This window comes from Benincasa hispida, chromosome 6, assembly GCF_027475165.1.
Source record: "Benincasa hispida cultivar pf3 chromosome 6, pf3_genome.v1.1, whole genome shotgun sequence".
Taxonomy (NCBI): Eukaryota; Viridiplantae; Streptophyta; class Magnoliopsida; order Cucurbitales; family Cucurbitaceae; genus Benincasa; species Benincasa hispida.
Window position 1 is genome coordinate 35361244 of NC_143483.1, and position 15797 is coordinate 35377040.

General features: G+C 28.4%; 1 pseudogene across 1 annotated transcript; it reads right to left on the minus strand.

The window, feature by feature from the left end:
• Nucleotides 1-321: 321 nt before the first annotated feature.
• LOC120079607 (transcription factor bHLH35-like) lies at nt 322-10450 on the minus strand (annotated as a pseudogene). Its single transcript, XR_016530023.1, has 5 exons — nt 10263-10450; nt 10019-10184; nt 5440-5679; nt 5199-5365; nt 322-491 (listed from the first exon to the last, which is right to left on the minus strand). The product of XR_016530023.1 is annotated as a transcription factor bHLH35-like (transcript).
• Nucleotides 10451-15797: the final 5347 nt, after the last annotated feature.

Here is a 15797-nt window from a genome sequence, read left to right on the forward strand (position 1 = left end):
AATAAAACAAATTATTATTAATTAATTGTCACCTTTCTTAAATGTCGTTTTTGTATTTTTGCCCCCCAAAAAAAATGTCATTTTCCCATGAGATCTCAATTATTTTCCTAGTTGTATTTTTCTAAAAAAAAACAATAATTCAAACATGTATAATTTAGTGTCGCTTCAAGTGTTCTATGTTTCAATAACAAAACAATCATTTTCACCATTTCTCTCTCTAAAATTATTATTCAATTTTGCTCTCTCTTTTATTTCTTTGATTGGGTGAGGAAGAGAATATTTTTTATGATTTCTTTTCCAAAAGAAAAAGAGCTAGAGAGAGAGAACAAAGAGAAACAACTCTAATAGAAAAAATAATTAGATGACAAAGTTGAGCCACAAAAGAAGTCCTATGGGATTTATCAAATGCTCATAGGATTTTGTTGATCACTAATTGCTGCAATTGCTGTTTCTATTTTTATCTTAAGTTCCTCTTCCTCTGCTCTCTCTGCCTGTAAAAAAAAATAAAAAATATATATAAATAAAAATAAAAATAACCAATATTTTTCATATTATTAAACACGTGACATCAAAAGTCGTACTAACATTTTCATCAATAACACAATACAAAAATTTGTACCGTACTAACATTTTCGTCAATAATACAATAGAAAAATTTGTGAGAAGATTCGAACCGATGTTGAACCATACTCATATAAGTTACCATAAAAAAAAGAAAGTTCTTTCAATTTATGCTATCACTAAGTTTAATATTTTACATTTTATTTCATATATTATAATTTATTAACACCAGAAAATGGTGTTGTAATAAAATCCATACAAGTTGTCCAAAAAAAAATCTATACGGTGTAATAGAAGAAATTGGAAAAAGAAAATAATTTTCATCCCTTTTGATAATAAAAGTTATACATTCAAGACTAAAAACTATCCAATTGAGTAACTATAACTAATAAATTGAACAATATTTTGACTAATATATTACCTATGATCAAAGTCGCACACTGACTCTCAATAAGACGAAGATCTATAGTATATAAGTAAAAATAACTTAAAAGATAACGAGAATACTAAGAAGGTATTCAATTAGTGGAGATGTTCAGGTGTACTCCAACCTTAGGTTTCCTTCTCTAGAAAAAGAAAAGAAGAACTAATTCTAATAATATGAAATATTTTAAGTGAAAGAAAAAAAAAACAAAATCATTTATGACCAAAATAAATAATGTCATGATATTAGAGAAATATATAGAGCGTCATTGTTACTAAAGATGACACACGAAAGGAGGTCACAAAAATATTTGAACTCAATGATTTAAAAGAACTTAAACCATAAAAAGAAGCCAAGTAAAAAAGGTTGAGACCTTTGGATTCGGATTCTTCAATTTTTTTCAATGATAGATTTAATCTGATTTTGTTTATACCTTTTAGTTGGGTCTATCGTGAGACAAGCATCATCCTGGCACAATTGTACCTTTTGACAAATTTGACATTATCCCATCCTCTGCTCTGCTAGCATGTCCACAAATTCTCTCTCTCTCGTTTTGTTTTTCAACTAATGCTACCTGCCTAAATTTTATTTCCATTTTTTAGAAATATAAAAAGCTAAAACTCCATTCGATAATAATTTAGATTTCATTTGGTAATCATTTTATTTTTTATTTTTGTTTTTTAAAGTTAAAGCTATGGATACTACTTTCTCCTCCAAATTTCTTCATTTATTATCTACCATTCACCAATGGTTTAAAAAACTAAGTCAAATTTTGATATCTAAAAAAAATAGTTTTCAAAACTTTGTTTTTATTTTTGAAATTTGGCTAAGAATTCAATCATTGTACTTGAGAAATATAAAAATCATGGCAAAAATTATAGATGATATAGGCTTAATTTTCAAAATCACTATAAAAAATAAGAGAAAATAAATTTAATTTTCAAAAACCAAAAACTAAAAACGAAATACCTAAACAGAATCTCAACTATTGATACCGGGTTTTTTTTTTTTTTTAACTTCAAAGATATTAGTAATTGATCTCACCAAAAATAATCCCTCTAGCACATTCTATAGTGTAGATTCTCTATAGTTTACTACCATAGTCTTAATATAGTTAAAACCTAAATTTGAATATTTCGTGTTTTTTTAGGAGATGTTTGGAGCTGTTTGAAGTATTGAGTTAAGTTTTAAAATCTAGAGTTAATAAGTTGAAGTTAGGAAATATATGTTTGGGATGCAAAATTGTTAGTCCCGAATTAGGAAACGATGAGGGGGAAGAAGAAGATGAAATTACTTGATAAATATGTAAATTTCAATAGTGAACATTGTTGAACTTATAAACCGGTGGCCAAATACTTCCTTTAGGATTATTGAGCCCTCAACTTCAACTTAATAGAGTAACCCACACTCTATTTTTAGGATTTCAATTATAATGGTTGGATTTCCAACTATTATAACCTATAATTAATTACACAATTATTATTTTAAATTATTTTTCGTTAAAATGTTTATTATTTCCTACTATTCTCTTCCCCTCTTTGTTATAATGTTCATTATTTTCTATTTAAACTAAAGCAATCTGCACCAACAATACATACTAAAATAGTGTACACGTCAAACATAGAGTACTATAACTCATAAACTCTAATAACCAACTTAGCATCCCAAATTTATCAATTTCGGAGTTTATTAGACAAAAACCCACAGGTTTCGACAATACCCCCCACAAACAAATTCCTCCCAAATCCATTTCTTTCGCATAGTTTCATAAACCTGCACTTCAACTAGACTTATTTGTTCAACTGTTTATGGCCAAATGGTATTAATATGTGTTTGTCTCTGTCTCGTGAGTGTTCTAATTCTCGACTCTAGTTATAAAATTTGTGTGTATTGTGTGAGTAGTGATAATTGTAGAAAAGACTACAATTAATGAAGGGCCTGGTCGCTGTGGTTGGAAACACTTGGTCATTAAAGACTAGATAACACAGTAAATGGGGGTCGGAGATGGGATAAGACAGAACAAGACCAATACTAAATAGTACTTCCATGGCGCCCTATCATTATTGTTCACTTCCCTATCCACAAATCTAAGTCATGGAGCTCAAATAACCTTAGCAATAATAATAAAAATATATATAAGAATTCAAATGTGATGACTTAATTAGGCTTCGTTTTGTGTGTCCAACCACATTTTTGTTGAAATTAATGAGATTGGAGAGATTTCTACTTTAATTGGTGTGTGAGTTTAAAAGATTAAATATAGGCTAACAATGGTAAAACTCACCTAAATAAGTCTTTACTAAGTTATTAAAAATACCTATGAATTTATTTGGGTCATAATTATGAAGTCAACCAATGAGAGGAAAAGAAAGAATACATGAGCATTATCAAATTCATAGGGAATAACATTGTAATGCCCCAAGCCAAAAATCAAGGTTAGGATTCAAATCAAATGGCAACGTCATTCTTACTTGTCTTGAACTTCTTTTAAGAGTGAAAACTATTCCCACAAGCCATAGGGGTCCTTTCAACATGTTTTGTTCTCACTCACATGTTTTCTATGAAAGTTTCCAAAAAAACCACCCAATAAGAATGTCTAAATCGTTTCAAATTGGTTCACCTAGTGGAAAATAAGAATGTCTAAATCAATTTGAAAATAAAAATGTCTACATCGTTTCAAATTGGTTCTTTCTCAACTCAAACCAACTTCAACGAGATTGGTTGTTTGGGTGTAGAAATTACATATATCTATATTTGAGCATGCTCAAAAATCACATAGCCCCTCTATTTATTTAGTAGATTTAGAGATTGGAGAAGGGAAGAAGGGGATTAAGAGAGTAACGAGCAAGAGAGAGAGAGAGAAGGTAAATGTGGAAGATTGTCAGGCTATAGATTGAAACAAATGAGCGAGAGAAAAAGGAGTTTGATCTAAATCAACAGTTTTTGGCCACATATGTTATAACGACATCTTTTAAATTTTTTTAAAAAAGATTGAGAATATTAATATAACTTTGCAAAATCAATAGATATTATCGAAACGATACAAAGTTTAATGGTATAGATAAGTATTTATGTCCATATATCAACAATAACATGGGCATTTTAAATTTTTTTTTGAAAACTTAAGAATATTATTGAAATTAAGTACAAAGTACACCAATGATGTTTTCTATAATTTAACTTAAATGGTAAGTAGTTTATCTAACCAAAGGTTAAACTTTTCTTCCTTTTTCTTTTACCTTACTAACAATCACTGAAAATTTTTTTTTCAATTAATCTAAACATACCTAATTGGATAAGACACATCCTACAAATTTGAAGGCGATTCTTCACCTACCATTATTGTTTTTTTTTTTTTTTTTTCCTCCTTTGGGAACTAATTTTAATGAGAAGAAAAGGACAGTTTCGACCTGAAGAGGGACACAAATAACTATTGAATTGGATACTTTTGTCTCCAATAACTACTTAATTCGAATCCAATCATTCTCTTTACTTGCCTCCACATATATTAATAAAATCCAAATAGACAGACCAAGAAACCCACAAAACGTAGTGTGTGGAAAGTACTTCTAAAAGAAAAATATTTAGATGTAAAACTCAAGCAACTATCAAATAAACAACTGTAATGTGGTAGTTATTTATTTATTTTTTTCCTTTATGTATAAAAGAAGAAAAGCATGAATTAGATGCAACTCATCCCAAAATCAACTTGGTAAGTATTATATTTTATTTTTTCACACTATAAATTAATTTCTATAAATATTCATGAACCATACATTAATATTACTAGATCCTATCTATTTGTGAAAGCATGTCGATACAACCACCCTCCAACTATCTCGACAATGGATCACACCATATTACTTTCAAGATTCCACTATACATTTTTGTTTAGAGGATTCTACCGACATGGCACTTATACCACTTGAGAGTGTCAACGACCTGGACAATATCCATCCAGCTATTTTCACAATATGTGATATTACTTTTACTTTTAGAACTACTCAAAATGCCTCATACCAATGGAGATAATTGTCCTTACTTATATATCCATGGCTTATAATTTTTCGTACAACACTATGGACTATTAAAATTTTTCGGAAATTTACCCATCAAAATCACAATCATTTATTGATGCCTTTGATGATTGATTATTGAAAAGAAATAAAAAGAACATAGAAAGCGAAAAGTAAAAAGAGAAAAGGAATGGAACCTCAAGGAAGAGCGTGTTGAGAAGCCTGTTGGCAACGACGGTGAGGCCGCAATAATCTTGAGTTTCAGCGATTCAATCACTTGACAAACTTTCAATATGGCGTCGTTTCTTCTTTCACATGTCATACTCACTACCATCGTCTTCTCCCCCATGTAATTCACGTTCAACTGCTTAACAATTTCGAAATTTCATTCAATTTTTCAAGAACAAAAAAAAAGCCCTAGAAATTCAAAATTCTTACATCGAGAATTTCGATCGGGAATGACGACGGCGACTTCTCTTCTACTCGCCGATTACAATTCTTCGTTCTCCTCTTCCTAGAGATTCGATTGCCGTTTCCGCCGTCGTCGTCGTCATTTGTTGCTGTGTTATTGATTTTGCCTGATTCGAGGTCTGAAATCTCCGATTCGATTCTCTTCTCTTGCGCTCGGAGCTCTTGAATGTACTCGATCGCGTCTTTTATTATCGACGCCTTGTCCATCTGCGTTGTTATTTACACCAAATACTTCAAATTATAAACTCTTACCATTTTTCTTACCTTTTTTTTTTTTTTTTACTTTGGTTAAAAATCATTTTTCTAAATGGTAAAAGAAAAACTAAATTTAATTTAAAACTACATAGACTTAATCGTTATCAATTGAAGTTTACAAGAACCAAAAGTGATTTTAACCTACTTTTTTTTCACCTCAAATGATAAATACCATTTTTCACTCTCCTATCTCATTTTCGTTTTCCTTGAATTTGTGAGTTTGTTTTACACTTTCGAATGTGTCTAGTAGGAATTTATTTGGCAAGTAATTCGAAAAAAAAACTAATGAAAATATAATTGTATTTTATGTTCATATATGTATTTGACAGTAAATTTAGAAATTAGATCCAATTTCAACAGGGATTCAAAATGAGTTTTGATAATATAATTATAAATCATAAATTAATTATAGTTAATAATTAAATATTAAGTTGAATATAAACTATTATAATTTAATTATGAACTTGCACTATGTTAAAATTTTTCTATAACTATTATTTGGTAAAATTACATAATTTACTATATTTGTTAATGTTTTTATCTTTTTCAATATAATTTTATAGTTTAAATTTTCAAATTGAAAATCTAAATACATTGAAAATACAAAAATATTGTTTTCGAAATTTGTACGGTTTAGATCACAGAATCTGGAAACAATTTTCACATATCAAATAATCAATAAACTTTCAAGTTTGGTTTATTTGGTTCATGAAATTTCAAAAAAGTGACCATTTAAATTCATTAAAAAAAGAAATAAAAATGAAATTATATGAACCAAAATAACCATTTTTTGAAAGTACAAGACGCAAATGAACCAAAGTTATTAAAAGTACAAGGACCAAAATGTACTTTTTAAACATATGGTGATTAAAATAAACAATTTAAAAATAGAAGAAAGATACGAGAACCGAAGCAATGTTTAAGTCTTAAAAAAAAAAATGAAAGTTCGAAGAGCAAGGAAAAAAAAGGTTTTAAAGTACAATTTGAAAATATGTAGGTTATTTTAAATAGTTATCAAACATTTAATTTTGAGTAGTTGTCAAGCACTCAAACACTTAAAACAAATACATCCTAAATTTATAATTATAAAAGTCGAGACCAAATAGACATCAACTTTAAAATTGCGAAATTTATCATTTTTCGACTTTATAAATCTCTCACGTTCACAAAATATATAAGTTAGATCGATGTTGCTCCAGGATATGGTTGTGTATGAAAGAAAAAAAAATTATAAAATGAATTTTAAACTATTAAAAATAGTGTAATATTTGGAATTAAATTAAACTTTGGACGAATAAGTTAGAAGTGAATCTCCACATTGTAATATTTTATTTTTTTATTTTTTTTAAATGACATATTTTGTCTCAATTAATAATTGAATTGTTATTCAAAAAAGATAATAGTTGAATTGGAAAAAAAAAACAAAAAAACAAAAAAAGAAAACAAAACAAAACAAAACGTACGTACTGCTCCAATGATTGTTTGTGAGTTTGTCGTGATCACTATTTCTTTCTCGTAATATTTGGACAAATAGATAATAAACAAAATAATGAATGATTTAAATCATCTTTAAATTCAGAATTTGAAGTCTAAAACTAAATACTTACCATTTACGTTTATTTTATTCTATTTTAAATTTTGTTCTTTTAAAATAGAAGAAAAATATCATTTTGATCTTTAAATTTTGGATCTTATTTTTATTTCGTCCGTGAATTTTAAAATGTAACATTTTTCATTAAATTTTGAGTTTGATTTTAATTTAGTCTCTAAGTTTCAAAAATGTTATAATTTTACCCTTGATATTTGAATTTTATTTCAATTCAGTCCCTAGATTTCAAGATTTTATATTTTTAACTTCAATTTTTCATTAAATACTTGTTTTCGATCATTAACGACAATGTCTCTTAATTAATTTAAAATAATTATGAAGTGAAATTTTATACCTAATGAAAAATAGTGAAATTTAATCAATTAGAAATATCTTAATTATTTTAAATTTATTAACATACATTAACATTAAAGGCGAAAAATGAGTATTCAGTGAATAATCGAGATTAAAAGTATAAATCTTGAAATCTAGGGACAAAATTGAAACAAAACTTAAATATTAAAGGTAAAAGTGTAATATTCTAAAGTCTAAAGACTAAATTAAAACCAAATTCAAAACTTAAGTACTGAATGTGTAACATAAAAAAAAAAAATTCCTTAAAATATTAAAATAAAAATTGAGCATAAAAAAGTGTCTTTCTCTCTCTTCTCTATATATATTTATAGATACCACAAATATACATACACAAATTTTTTAGAGATGTAATCGTTAGATATGTTCGATTAGTACAACAATTATAGTTAAGCAAATTTGAACTTCCTTGTCTCGAGAAACAAAGTCATATAAATTTGAAAGAAATAGTTAAATTTTCGAAATAATTTTCATATTAATTTATATAAAATTAACACAATAACTTAGTCTTAAAGAAAAAAAAGTGAGTATTGAATAAAACTAGGATTTAAACACATTATTTCATCATTTATTTTATTGTTATGATTATTATTATTATTTTGAGTTTAATACTTGCAATTGTAAATGGTACTATTTTTTTTTTTTTTTTTAATGAAAATGATTATTTTGTTTCGTAAATTATATTTAAATTCGATTTTCTTATTATCAAAAGTAAGTATAGTTCTCAAAATAATTTGACATTACTACATTCACTTATGTACACATAAGAAAAAAATTATTAATATTATTCTACTAGATCTTCTTCAAAATGATTAAATTTTGTTTCCTTTCAACAACTCACCCAATTTTTTCAATTTAATATGCATGCTGTTACAAAATGTATTAAATAAATGACTAAATGATTTAAAATCTCGTGTTGATTTGATTTGAATGTGTGAAATGATTGCATATTTATCCAAAAAAAATATAGAAAAGCATTATTTTATTTGTTTAAAATCCCCAGAATTTATAATTGCTTTAATAAATACGCAAATCCCCAGGGAACGAGTTGATTGGTGAGAGAATCGAGATTAGATATTTTCTAATAATAACACTAAGAGGTTTAAATACTACTTTTCTTTTTTTAGGAAAATTATTTGAAATGGTAAAATTTTTTAAATTATTTATAAGATATGGTAAAATTTTATAACTATCAATGATAGACGTTGATCGACACTGATAGACTTCTCTCAATATCTATTAATGTACTGATAGACAAGGATAGAAGTTTATTAGTGTCTATCAACATCTATCATTGATAGTTCTAAAATTTTATTATATTTTATAAATATTTTGATCCATTTTTCTATATTTAAAAACAACCATTTTTTTTTTAATTTTAGTTCTTATATATTTATAATATTTATTTTGATCCTTATGCGGTCAATTTTAATTCACTTTGATCTTGGTACTTTCAAAATATTTAGTTCAATTCTTATATTTTCACTTTCGATTCATTTTGGTTATTGAACTTTTAAAAGTAGTTATTTTAATCCCATAAAATTGAAATAAAAATAAAAATGAAGAGATCAAAATAGTTGTTTTTTAAAGTACAAGGATTAAATGAATATTTTGAAAGTACATAAACTAAAATGAATTAAAATTAAAAGTATAAAAACTAAAAATGAACATTTTAAAAATACAGAAACCAAAATAAACTAAAACTAAAAATATAGAGATTAAAGTAGTATTTAAACTAATAATAATAATAACCTAAATAAATAATAAGTTGAATTGCTTTCCTCATATTTTATTAAGGATAAAATTCATTCAATCTTTCCTCGGATTTTATTAAAGATAAAAAACAATTTTTTTCTAAAACAATTCTAAAATAATAAGAAATCATAATACCTTTCTCGATTTCTGAAACAATTAAAATCATTTTTAACAATTTTAAGATCATTTTATAATAGTTTTAATAATTTAAAGTTAATTTTAACCGTATAAAAATATATTTAAAAGTGTAAAATTAGATTAATTTTTGACTTTTTTTAAATATAATAAAATGAATCAAAATATTTATAAAATATATTAAAATTTTAGAACTATCAATGATAGACGCTGCTATCAATGTCTATTAGTAACATTGTTAGATATTGATAGGAGTCTATCACTGTCTATCAACGTCTATAATTCATAGTTTCAAAATTTTATTATATTTTGTAAATATTTTCAATTTTACTATTTGAAATAATTTCCCTTAATTTTGAGTGATTAACTGTATTTTAGAGTCTCATTAAGAAAAATATTATAATAAAAAAAATAATTAATTAAAAAAATGAATTGACTTACTTTGGTGATATTAGGGACCACAGCTCTGAGAGCAAGAAGCCTATCGTTGAGCTTCTTCCTCCGATTCCTCTCTGATAAGATGTTCTTCGACGCTTCTAACGATGATAACGTTCCGTCCGGCGAGCTCGAATCGTAAGAACCGTAAAATGCTTCATCCAATCCCCAACTGCAATTGCTATCTTCGTCAATTTCAATCAAAATTAGGAACAGAGAGCCAAATTAAAAAGAGAAATGGAGAAACAACCTGTCGAATTCTTCCGTCTGCAGGAACATATTCGTTTCCCAGTAATACCGATACTCGTCGAGAATGTTCTCCATCGGCGGCGAATCGGACGGACGGCCGGAGGATACGGCGGCGATGGAGAGGAGGAGAGTGGCTTTGCAGGAAAGAGTTGCTGAAATTGGGAGGTGTCTTATAAGGGCGAAAACGAGTGCCCCGAGTTTATTATTAATTGAATAAATAATTTATTTATTTTAAAAAAAACCCACGTGGGTTGCAGTTTGATGCTTCTGGGAAAGATCTGGACCGTTCAAAATTTGAAGACCGTTTTGACGTGTTCGAAGCTGAGTGGACATGATCTACTCGCGGTTGATGGCGCGTGGGAGATAACCGCATAATTATTTAAACGCTCGTTTCATTGTCTGTTACGGTCAACGAGGAATGGTCCGACCGTCACGCCCTTCTTTTCCATAAATGCAATAAATACAATATAACAATACTATTGTAAATTTGTTTGTACTATCGACTTCGAGGTTTGAGATTCGATTCCTCCACTCCACAATTTAATTACAATTTTTTTAAAAAAAAATCTTATAAATTTGAGAAGCACATTCAACATATAGATATCAATAAAGTAAAATATTAAAATAAAATATATAAATATATAATATAAATAAATAATATAAGTAAATAAAATAAAAATGATGGATTTCTCTACTTTCTCCAATCTTTTTTATTTTGTCCAATGTGTATTTTTTAAAGCCCATCAAACATCACTATTTATAGACATTTTGACAAGTATGAGGTATATTACATGGACACTAACAGTGTACAATTTTGAGACACAGGACAATATTTGGGGTAATAGGGGTATGACATATGGCCAATGGACATTAAACATGAGCATTTAATGAGTATCTATTATCATAATATTTATAATACTCCCCCTTAGATGTTTATTATATATATTTGAAATATGTCTCATTAAAACCTTACAAGGAAAAAATCTCATGAGACAAAAAAAATTCCAATGAAAGAAAAAGAGTACATATATATATAATTTATACTTCTAAAAGAATATATTTGCTCTCCCTCATGAAAACATCACTTAAGATCTCTGAGCCACCACATTCCAATGTTGTGTACTAATTTCTCAAAGGAATTTTGTAAGTAAGCCTATCAGGTTATTCTTCGAATAAATTTGTTGTACGGTGATGTCACAATTTTCTTCAAGATCATGAGTGTAGAAAAGCTTTGGTGAAATATGTTTTGTTTTATCTCCTTCAATATATCCTCCTTTGATTTGGGATATGCATGGTGTGTTGTCTTCGTATAATATCGTTGGAATATTTTTACCAGAAGATAAACCATGTGTTCCACGAATGTACTGAGTAATTGATCTTAGCCATACACATTCTTGACTAGCCTGGTGAATTGCACAAATTTCAACATGATTTGAGGAAGTGGTCATTATGGTATGTTTCACCAATCGTCGTGATATAGCAATTTCTCCACATGTGAATAGATAACTTGTAGTTTTGTATGGATCAGATAAATGTCCAGAATCTGTATAAGCAACTAGATCAAAATTTGATTTATTTGAATAAAATAAACCCATGTTGATTGTTCCTTAGAGATAACGGAGTATATGCTTAATTCGTTCCAATGTCTTTTTGTAGGAGAAGAATTATATCTTGCTAATAAATTTACTGAAAATGCAATATCTGGTTTTATATTATCAGCAAGATACATAAGTGCACCAATTGCATTAAGACATGATACTTTAGGACCAAGAAGTTCTTCATTATCATCTCGAAGTCGAAATATATCTTTCTTCACATCTAGTGAATGAACTTCTAATGGAATGTTCAATGGATGTGTTTTGTCCATATAAAACTTTTTCAAACTTTTTCCTGTATAAGTTGACTGATGAACATGTTGGGTTTTATGTCTTAAAACTCACAGTTTATAAAAGATAAATATATTCTATAGTCAATAAACTTATTATTGATTCTATAAATTGCATAAATAAAAGTATAAATCCAATAAACTAATATCCATGGCTATTATATGAATACTTGAACTTTATGTAGAGACATAGAGATGAATCAAGTTCGAGTACATAGCCAAAACAATCTATAGTACATGATTAAGGCTGGGTACCATATTCTGGTAATACTATTGGATGCGGCCTACTCTGTAGCTGTTACAAGTTGTTGTAAAGATACTACAAACGAAGTGATCCAGATTCATTCATGTATTGACATGAGGAGTGAGAGCATTCTATGCAATGAGTTTGAATAAGATCATACCAAGAAATAAGTCACTCTTACTTTATAACGTTGTTTACTGTGTAAGACTGACTATTTCACTTAGATGACCTAAGTAACTCGATCTTAATCCTGAGCTAACTATGAACTCCTGTTTTTTTTTTTTTTTTTTTTATTGTCCTTAGATTTGCATAGGTGAGGGTTGCCTTAAACAGCGCTGGCTCAATAAGCCTCCCATTTCAGGGGTAAGGCCCGGTAGATAGCTGGGGACATAGGATGCAAAACAGAATTCACGCCTACCCGATTTAGGGATATGAGAAAGGTTGTTCTCTTAAGTACTGAATCCAGGTCTTGAATAAGGGGCCTCACCCTTTCGCTGGGCTAAAAGGGATCTGGTTTAATGACTAGATCACAAACCAATTGTTCATTAGAGAATCAGTAGAAACTTAAGGAATAAGACGTAATCTCGGGGGGTAAAACAGACATTTGACCCAGCCATTATTACAAACAATCTGTGGAGGGTCGACTTACTGATTACGGATAAATCATGTGGATATAATATATCTACAGTGAGGGGAGTGCAACTATGGCTTTAGTGGAGTGACCCATCAGTTAATGAATAGGGATTAATTCGGTATAAAGAATTTAACCAATTAATCTCGGATCGTTGGAGCCCATGAACTATAGGTCCGCGAGGTTCCTCTACTAGCTCGTAAATGGATTAGTTTTAGAGTAGCATGATAAGTTATTTTGAAACGTTCAAATTAGAATTAAATGGAATTAGAGAATTACTTAAATATATTTAAATATTAAATTCATGAATAGGGATTCATGAAGGTGGAATTTGTATAAAATTATTTTATATTTAATATTAAATTAATTAGAATTAATTAAATTATTTAATTAATTATTTATTATTAATTAGAAAATTAATTTATGAAATTAATTTTGTAAAATAAATAATAATTCATTTTTGAAATTAAGTTCATTTTGGAAATCAATATTCAAATTAGAAATTTGGAAAAATACAAACTTTGGAAATTTGGATTTCTCCACCATCATCCTAGTAGCTCACTCAAAACCCACATAAGTTTTTTCTTCAATCTTCTAATCATGAGGTGCTTTCCATGCAGTCTTCTTCATTACAGGACAATCATGCAATAAATAGAGAAGATTGAAGGGAAAATCGGGCATACATATTGTTTGAAATTGCTGAAGTTTTGTTGAAAACTTGAAAGGTTGAAGAAGTGTTCTTCAGGCTTCTACAATGAGCTTCTTCTCCAAATTTCCTTCATTTAAACTTATTTTGAGTCTCACAACTCAATCTAAATCTCAAGAGAATAGTAAGGAAGTTAGGAAAGATCTTGAGGTGGTTCACAATAAGAATTGGAGAAGATTTGCAGTTGAATTCATGTTACAAGAAGTTCTACAAAGGTATGACATGAAACCTTCTTATTATTGTATGAGCATGCTTTATTTATAGCCAAAATTAATGAATTAGAATGCTTATTGATCCTCGTTGCTTCCATTACATGCTGATATACTCCCTCAGAACAAATATCCCATCTACTAAACACTCAATTTATAAACCAAGGAAAAATTTTGTTTTTCCGAGATCTTTCATCTCAAATTATTTCTTAAGATATTCTATTACATTTGAAAGCTCTTCAGAAGTTCCAATTATATTTAAGTCGTCAACATTATAGTTATAATTGCAAATCCTGATTGTAATTTCTTTATAAAAACATTGATTTCTTTATGAAAACACACGGACATATTATATTATTTTGATATCTTTCTTTTAATAAGTATCACTTAGGCGATTGTACCACATTCATCTTGATTGTTTCAATCCATATAGCAATCTCTATAACTATATTGAATACAATTTTCGGGAATTTGATTTATATGTTTTAGGTACCTTAAATCATTCTAGGATTCTCATATTAGCAAGAGATCTATATAAATATGTTGTGACTACATTCATAAGATGCATGTTCAGATTTTTATACGCAGTCAAACCAATTAAATATCTTAATGTAATTGCATCCACCACCAGAGAATACATCTTCTTATAATCAATACCGAGTCTTTGTGAAAAATATTGTACAACGACTAGTCTTGCTTTATATCTTGTGACCTCATTATTTTCATTCCTTTTTCTCACAAATGCCCATTTGTATCTCACAGTTTTGACATCTTCTGGTGTTCGAACTATTGGTCCAAAAACCTAACGTTTTGAAAGTGAGTTTAATTCTGCCTCTATTGCTTTTTTCCACTGAAGCTAATCTTTTCTATGTCTACACTCTTCAACAGATTTTGGTTTAGAATCCTTATTTTTAGATATAATATCAAGAGTAACATTATATGCAAAAATATTATCAATAACTACATGGGTTCGGTTCCATCTTTTTCTTGTCATAACATAGTTTATTGAAATCTCATCATTATCTTTAGGTACTTCACCTTCCACACTCGTGATGCCATGAACTTCTTCATGGGTATTTACATCCTCAACCAAGTCTTCTTGACTATTAATTATTTTTTCGAGAATTTTTATCTTTAGAACCCATTGGTCTACCACCTTTTGGCATGTTCCAGACTCATTAATGACAACTTGCCGTGTTGGGTTATCAATTTTCGATGGAACATTTGTAGTTGGTATGTGTCACTTAGTTACTTTCTTTGCATCTATAAATGCATCTGGTAACTAATTTACTATATTTTGTAAATGAATTATCTTCTAAACTTCAAATTCACATTGATCAGTACCAGAATCTAAATGAGACAATAACGATGCATTCCATATAATTTCTTTTTCTAACTTATTAATTCCTCCCCCTACTTTTGAAAAAATTGTCTTATTAAAATGACAATTAACAAATCGTGCAGTAAATACATCCCCATCAATAAAATATTTAATAATTGATGGGGAATCATATCCAACATATATTCATGACCTCCTTTGAGGGCTCATCTTTGTACGTTGTAGTGGAGCAATTGGAACATATACAACATATCTAAAAATTCTCAAATGGGTGATATTTGGCTCATGACCATAAGTTAATTGTAATGATGAATACTTATGACAAGCTACTGGCCTAATGTATACAAGTGACGTTGCATGCAAAATACCATGTCCTCATATAGATGTAGGAAGTTTATCTCTCATAAGCAATGGTCTAGCAATTAACTGCAAACATTTTATGAATGATTCCGCTAAACTATTTTGTGTATGAACATGAGCTATAGGATGTTCAATACTTATCCCAATTAACATACAATAATT